The sequence below is a fragment of the Paralichthys olivaceus genome, chromosome 2 (genome assembly GCF_024713975.1).
Source record: "Paralichthys olivaceus isolate ysfri-2021 chromosome 2, ASM2471397v2, whole genome shotgun sequence".
Lineage (NCBI taxonomy): Eukaryota > Metazoa > Chordata > Actinopteri > Pleuronectiformes > Paralichthyidae > Paralichthys > Paralichthys olivaceus.
The window spans coordinates 18,392,782-18,400,617 of record NC_091094.1 but is presented as its reverse complement, the minus strand read 5'-3'; the positions used below and the strand labels follow the sequence as shown (position 1 = coordinate 18,400,617).

At 42.2% G+C, this 7,836-nt stretch overlaps 1 non-coding gene across 1 annotated transcript; it reads right to left on the bottom strand.

Annotated features, from left to right (window-relative positions):
- Positions 1 to 1,192: 1,192 nt before the first annotated feature.
- Positions 1,193 to 1,264, bottom strand: trnaq-uug (transfer RNA glutamine (anticodon UUG)). Its single transcript has one exon. It is a non-coding gene; the product is annotated as a tRNA-Gln (tRNA).
- Between the last annotated feature and the right edge of the window lie 6,572 nt (positions 1,265 to 7,836).

The following is a 7,836-nucleotide window of genomic DNA, read 5'->3' as shown; positions in this document are numbered from 1 at the left end:
CAGAATTAATTAATTAAAAAGGTCATGGACCGGATTTTAATATTTATATTTAATATTTTCTACAGTTACAAATAATTAAAACCTTTCACTTTGTAAAAGTAAAGATGCCATGGAAGCAGGGGATGTTTTTATCAATGTCTTTTTGTTGATGAGTTTTTGTATTTTCTATAAACTGAGACAGTATTTAGATGACTTCAGCACAATCATTTTTTTTCATAATGGATTTTATGTAAAAGAAGTAATATATTTACGGCCTCAGAGATGGCGGAGAAAGAATGGTGTAGGCTTTGTCATATTTGACAAGAACGTAAAAGAAATAAAAGGACACAAAATAAAAATGTGTGCTTGATCATTTAATAGGTTTGTGTCAAATATTTCATTACTTATTTGCAAACTGGTTGGTCACTATGTCCTTTTTATATGGAATTTATAGACTGTATAAAGACGGACGACGTGTATCCACTTTCTCCCACTATACAGAAATGAAGCCTAAATACCTCAGATACAAACGCTGCCATCTTGTTATTTTGGAGCCAGAATCTGCACAATAGCGATAAGGGGATGAAGCCACGATATCCAGGGTCCTGTTGACCAATCACGAGTCGGCCTCGTCTGTCAATCATGACATTTCACCCCATTTTTACAGTATCTAATAAATAAAATGAAATAAGCTGTAAATGCTGAGTTCTGAAATGTTTTGTTGAATCAAGCTGAAATGTCAGGACCATGTCACATAACAAAGAGTAAAAGCATGTGTCTCCATATCCTTACCTTATTCGAAAAAAGACCCGTAAATTACAAATATTTGAGGGAAGGCTGCATATTTAAAAAGTGTGAGGAACTGATAGAAGAAACAGAGATGTTCCAAAGGAGCTGAACATTTTGAGGTTTCAATGTTTGAAATAGGTTGACACATGTATGCAGGAGTTGTTGAGACTGAAACCCAGATAAATACAGAATGATAAAGAAGGAAACTATAGAGTGAATGCGGTGTCAGCTTTCACACAAATGAAAAACAAACCTATGGCAAAAGCGAGTGTAATAAGAGCTAAAACCTGAACTAAAATGACAGAAACCATCTGTGAAAAAATATATGATTTGACGCTTTGTCAGTGTACCGTGCACCAGCATGGAGGAGGCGGATTCACTGTTTGGAAGCCTGCATAACCTGCAGATCGAGGAGAAAAGGATGAGGTCCCACCGAGATTTGAACTCGGATCGCTGGATTCAAAGTCCAGAGTGCTAACCATTACACCATGGGACCACGTGCAGTGTGTGAGCAACCTTAAGGTACTTAAACCCTCTCAAACGGTATTCAAACAACTATTCCTACACAGTACTCTAAGTCGAGTTGAATAATGAAGCTTTACCTCCCCGTGTTTCGGCAATGTTATTTAGCTAACTAACTAACCTAAGCTAACCCGGATGAGGTAACGTAACTCAGCAGAAAGCTGCGTCGGACAGTAGAACCTGCCTCAGCTCGTGTTTAACGCACAAATCCACCGACTTGTACAGAACGTCGAGCTCTTGCGGGCAGACTGGAGATTTCTGTGGTGAAACACACAGGTCGACGCCTCAGTGTGACTCCTGTCAGCGCATAAAACACTTGTAGCGTCCGAACTTTCTCTGAACGTCATCCAGTACGCATCCTTTCCTTCTTCTTCCTGCCAGTGAAGAGCCTCTACCCCGCCACATCTCCTGCAGCGCCCCCTGTGGCAACACTACTGGGCGTCACAGGTCAAGGGCATCTCTGTGCAGCAGCAGCCCCCAGAGAGATGCTGTGCGTGTGTGAGTGCGTGTGTGTGTGTGTGTGTGTGTGTGTGCGCGTGTGTGTCTATACACTGTGACATTGCTCATATCCAGCCCTTGCATGATGATTGTATCTAAATTGTACGAGTTGGGGTACATAAAACCATCCATCCATCCATTTTTGATCCATACCCCTTATCCTTTGAGGGTCGCTGGGGGGAGCTGGAGCCAATCCCCAAAAACCCTTTGTTTGTTTATTCTCTGGGAAATCAGTGGACATTTAAAAAACATTTTCATAATGTTAAACAAAGTGATCGGCATCTTTGTCTGGACTGGCGCCAAAATTGTATGTGTTCTCCCTTGGCCCATCCTTCCTACAAGTTTCGTGAAAATCCTTTCATTATTTTATTTTATTCTGGCTAACAAACAAACAAACAAATGGACAGAAGTGAAAATAACCTCCTTGGCGTTGGGAATGATTTTTTCTTCATTTAGTCTAAAATCAATGGAATTTTTAACCATTCTCATTACCATTCTTGCAAGTTTGGACAAATGTTTTCATGCTTTGGACCAGCTCTACCGGTTGCATTGCATTCATTGGCCAACACTCAGTGATCCATGGCTGACTTCCTCTGTGCCATTTTGAAAAACATAACACTGAAAGATTTAGCTCTGTGGTGTTGTTAAAGCTTGTGTGCGATAATAATGTGAAAGGGGGTGAGTGGTGTCCCTCACCCTCCCAGAAGGGGGAACTAGAGGAACTCTGATGGACCACGCCGGTCCTTGTGAAGTGAGTCAGGTCTCCACGTTGCAGCTCACAGAGGAGACTGGTAGAGCCAATGTGAGGTTTTAAGATTTCTGTGTGTGAATCAAATATCACTCTCAGTCCCACTGCATCATTAAATCTGAGAGCTGGTCCTGTTGCACATGTGATATCTGGTTTCAATAGGTCTTGTTATTTTTGTGCTGCACAGAGTGTAAACACAGTAGGAGTCCAGGAACAGCGTCCACCTCCATCTTGGCTATGAGCTGAGGAATTATAAAAAAGAAAAATAACCACTGGTCTCTAGAGTAAATATTTAAAGAAGACAAAGGAATTTCAACAATGCTCCACTTTTTCTGCAACATAATACTTTGAAGACAAGAAGGGACATCTGTTTATTTGAGTAAAAAATCGCACAGCACTACTATAAGTATTTAAACCTAAATATGTTGTGTTTTTATGTGTGCCGCTCAATCTTATAACAGACTCTTATAATATACCTAATACCTATACCTACTTGCATTTATTAAAAAAAAATATATTTTTTGCATGTATACCAAATTATTTATGCTTTATTAGAGAATCAATTATTTTATCAAATTACTCTTAATTGCTTAGACCTTAGAGCAAGGATAAAACTTAAGTACATTTACAGGAATACTTAATAATGGTTTTGAGGTACTTAAACTTGACTTGGATATTTCATTTTTATGAAGCTTAAAGTTTAGTGTTATGTTAATAAGATACTTTTAATTGCTAGAGAATCCAGCGACAGAATTACAATAAATTAACAAGCAACCCAATTTTAAAAGTTTTTAATCATTATTGAAAGGGGGGTTAAAAATGGTAGCATGCAGGATAGAACAGTGAACAAAGGATATGAGTGAGTGAGGGATATTTGGATGTTAATGGTTTTGAGGACGACACTGTCCTGAACCTGCCGGCCTCTGAAAACAATACTCTGTTCATGTTTTTCTAGAGGGTATAAGACTGCATGGTTTGAGGTTAGGACAGATGTGGTCCTGTATGATTTTGTGGGCCTCAAGCATCGCCTGTGGTACACATCCGGTTTATTGCCTTTGAGGAACTATGCTGTTTGGATCACCTGCTGCACAGCTTTACGGTCCAGGGTGGTGCAGCGCAACGCCACACGGTGATGCAGCTGCTACAGATAATCTCGGTGCAGCACATGTGGATAGTGCTGAGGATCTGTGGAGCTGTGCTGAATTTCTGTGTCAACATTACCCTCTATCGCTGACCCAAAGGAACTGGAAACTGCTGACAGGCTCCACTTAAGGCATATTGATGAGCTTCAGGGCGCTTCTCATCACCTGCTTCCTTAAATCTGCAATCATCTCATTCAGCTAGTTGTCCTGGCGCCATAGTAAGCGCCTCACCTCCACCTTATATGCAGTATGCAGGTATTTGAGAAATGTGAAATCAGGTTGCTTGTTTGTATGACTTAAAATACCGTTTATGAGTAATTTGATTATTTTGATATGATTTCCACCAGCAATTGTTATTTTGAACCATAACTGGTATATGTTGAATTATACAAGTAATGTAAAGTAAAGTAAAGTGATACATTTCTCTTCTGTGGATAATGTTTCAGGCTACTAATGAAAGTCAGAAATACATGCAAATTCAGAGTCTGCGGTGATGGTTGTATTGTCATTCTCAAACTGATGACAGAGAGAATGTGCTGGTCCACTGTTATGTGTGAGCAGGGGGGAATTGGCGTGGGCCTGGTTGTCCGCAGTGCTGAGAAAAAGAGTGACACAAATGCCTGTCTTCACCACCAGCAGACTGCCTGTCAGCACGCACAGGATTCAGTTGCACATGCTCGGACATGGTCCCTGAGCATGATGGAATTCAAATCAACACCGTAATCAACAGTTTTGCTGGGTTAAGACGGTGGCATCCACAGCTGATCCAATTTCTCCATTCAATCTTCAGAGAATCTGGATTGGCCTGGAGGAAGTGAGTCTGTGTAGGTTTTGACCAGCAGCTTGAAGGCTGAGCTCATGATGACAGACGTGAGTGGAACAGCCCAGTCATCGTCCCTTCAGCAGGATATCCTGGGTTTCTTCAAAACAACAGGAATGCGTGTTGTATTGCAGTGAAACTTTAAAAAGTAGAGCAGGCGAGGTTTGAGTGTATACATCAGGACATCTGCCCGCTGATCAGCACACATGCTTTCAGGGTCTGGTCAGAGATTAGTGCACCTGAGGGCTCTGGTCACAGTAGCACTGGACACAGTGAGTATTACTGGCTGGTTTTCTGTAATATGTGTAGGACACGTTTGGTTCATTGTTGGAGGAGCACGGATACATATGACTTCTCTCTGTGGCTCACACTGCCAAGACTGTCCCTCTGTACATTTACTTCAGATCGTCATATTCAGGGTTACATCAAACATCCTACAACAGTATTTAATACAGTATTTCCCACAATACTCACATGTGTAATCTCACTCTTCGCAAAACATTGCATCAGCAAACTCTTTTCTATAATATTTCAATTTACAATAATTTATCTATTTTGATTATTGTGGCATAGTGCACGATAACGAACCAGTGTTCCACTTTAAATGCATGTCTTCTAAATCTGCATCCACATTACTGCTTGGATGTGCATGCTAATATGTGAGGTTCACCTGTCCTGTATTGTCCCTTTGCACAATACAGGGAAAAAATAGCCTTAAGTCAAATCAGACTGTCCTTAAGGCATGTGTCAGTATGAGATCTGTTATTCAAGTTATTTATATTTCTGCACCAGTGCCATGAATACTAATTTGTCCAGTTTTAGTGGGTCAAGTATTTCCACTCTCCTTGTTTCCAAACAGCAAGCCAGCTCACTGTGAAGGGCCGGAGCATCTAAGGACACAAAATGGCTGGGCCCGGATACATGTCTGACATGGGTGTTGTGGAGCCAAATAAATCCCTGTTAGCAGAACAGCTTGATCCAGCGCAAGTGCCAGACTTGGAGAACGCCCAAGCCACAGGACAAGGATCAACTCTCCATGAGCATGCACCTAACACCCACACACTTTACTACCAGTTACTTTACATGAATCAACAGTTAATAAGATTATGACACATGTCTAAGGTGCTTAAGGGCTGTGGATATGCTAATTCTGAGGTTGAGAAAGTATTCAAACCAGGACATAAACAGGTTTTTAGCAGACAGAGAAGTTTGCACATGCATGCTGGGGTTTTATAGTGTGACCTTAATTGTTGAGCGGTTTGTTATGTTTAGCTACAACGTGGGTACAAATTGTACAACTGTCTAATGTGGAATGAGCTGGAATATTTGGGGAATGTATGTTGTGCAAAGTTTTGGAGGTATTAGAAGGCAGCGCTGGCAGGGATTGTTAAAGCAGAAGCTGTGTAGAACTTAAAGTAGCTCCAGCACTGTAATGACTGCAAGAACGAAGCAGGGGTTAACTAACTGAGAATGCAAAGTTACTGTTACACATTTCAAGAGAAAAGAAGTGAACTGAAGTTGATAGTAAGCTGTGAGGGCATCAGACGTAAACAATGCTTTTAGCCTGTGTCTTTCTTCTTATTGTTAAAAACTGTATTTGATATTGACTCATTAGAACTTGGATGCATCACTGTTTTGAGCTTTAAATTTCTTAAAGATCATATCAAGACAGCACAAGCAGAGAGCAGTTGTGAGAGCAGTCGGCACAATAAATAATGGATTCAAGCTGTGTTTTTGCTTATTGTTATAACCTGTTTTAAGACTGACTAATGCATCTGCTGTTTTGAGTTTTAAATGTTTTTTTTAAGATAAAATGGGGGAATTGACTTGTACAGCAGCAGATACTCAAAATGAGGAAGCAGGAGAATGAAATAAAATAAAAATAGAAATCTAATCAAATAAAAATACAGAGAATATGTTCACAATATACACCCACTATAAACGGAAATATTATTTGTAGGGAATTGTACTTGTGCAAAGTGCAGTTGCACAGTATGGTTGCACAAGGACACATGGATATGCATAGAGAGAGAGAGACTGTTTATATCGACTGAAGTATAAAGGCAGGTAAGGTATACAAAATAAAATGAGAATAAAGTAATTTTTGTTCTATAATATAATTTCAAGTAGGCTGGAAAAGTAAAACTGTTAAATGCATTTATAAAAGCTATTTAAAAACATGTGAATAGGCCAGGTAAACACGAGGAATCAATGTGTATTGCTAGAGCTCTAGTTTATGTTATATTACAACAAATTCGAAATACTTCACAGAGCATGTTTTCTCTTTACAATGTGCTCAGTTTTACCTCATGTTTTCAGCCTGCAGCAGGCCTGGAGAACGTTTAGTTGGAAGAGGATACATGGGACCGGATGGGGCCCTGCTCTCTCTTTCCCCTCTCCCCTTCATATCTGTAGCCTGTACTGTGTTTACATTATAGACACACCCCTGACCTTCACCCCCCTTCTCCCCTCCGCTGGCCCCAGCACCGCTCACATCACCGTTCCCACCACATGGCAGAGCTCCTGTAAGAACACAGGTACAACTGGAAACAGCACTTGAATAAATGAGTGGATGCAAAAGATACATGCATGTTTTCCTCCAGGAGGGGGGTGCGTCATGTCAGCATTATAGTGTAGTGGTGGAATTGTTTAATCGCCTATTTATAGCACACACACTCACGCACGCCATGTCTCATCATGCAGTGCAAATGTATGGCAACATCGCCATGCAGCGGCATCGCCTCCCAGCCTACCACTGTACTGCAGAGCGGACACACCCCTCCGATACACCCGCCTCACTGCACACATCAGCGGAGCGTCAAAGGAATAATGGAGCCAAATGCATTAAATTAACAATCTAGGCCACCGCGCAGCTCCCACTGCTGCTGCAACAGCGCGCTATCGATGCTGATGTGATTTATTCGTGTTTTTTAAATTCAGCTCCCTGTCTCTGCGGAACAAAGACCCTCCGGTGCGTGAGAGAACAGCGGGTCACTGGCACAGTCTGCCCCGCGCTGAGCCGCCACATCGTGCGCGTGATGTTCGTAGGGTGACCCCCCCCCCTGCGGCTGCCGTTGCCTCGGGGATCCGGGGGATAAACGGGTGTTGCTTTAAACCTCACGCGGTCAAAGTTGTTTACCTCTTCGTTACCTCTGACGTCACGACACACCCCTGTACGAGAGGGGCGGCGCCGTGCCTTACGAGCACCGCGGCCGGCCAATCAGAGCCGCGCTGGGCGGGACCGTCACCAATCGCGACGCGGGGGACACGCCGAGCTCACCGGCGATTGGCCAGCGGAGGGGCTGGGGGGGAAATCCCTCTTTCCCGTAGAGGTCCTC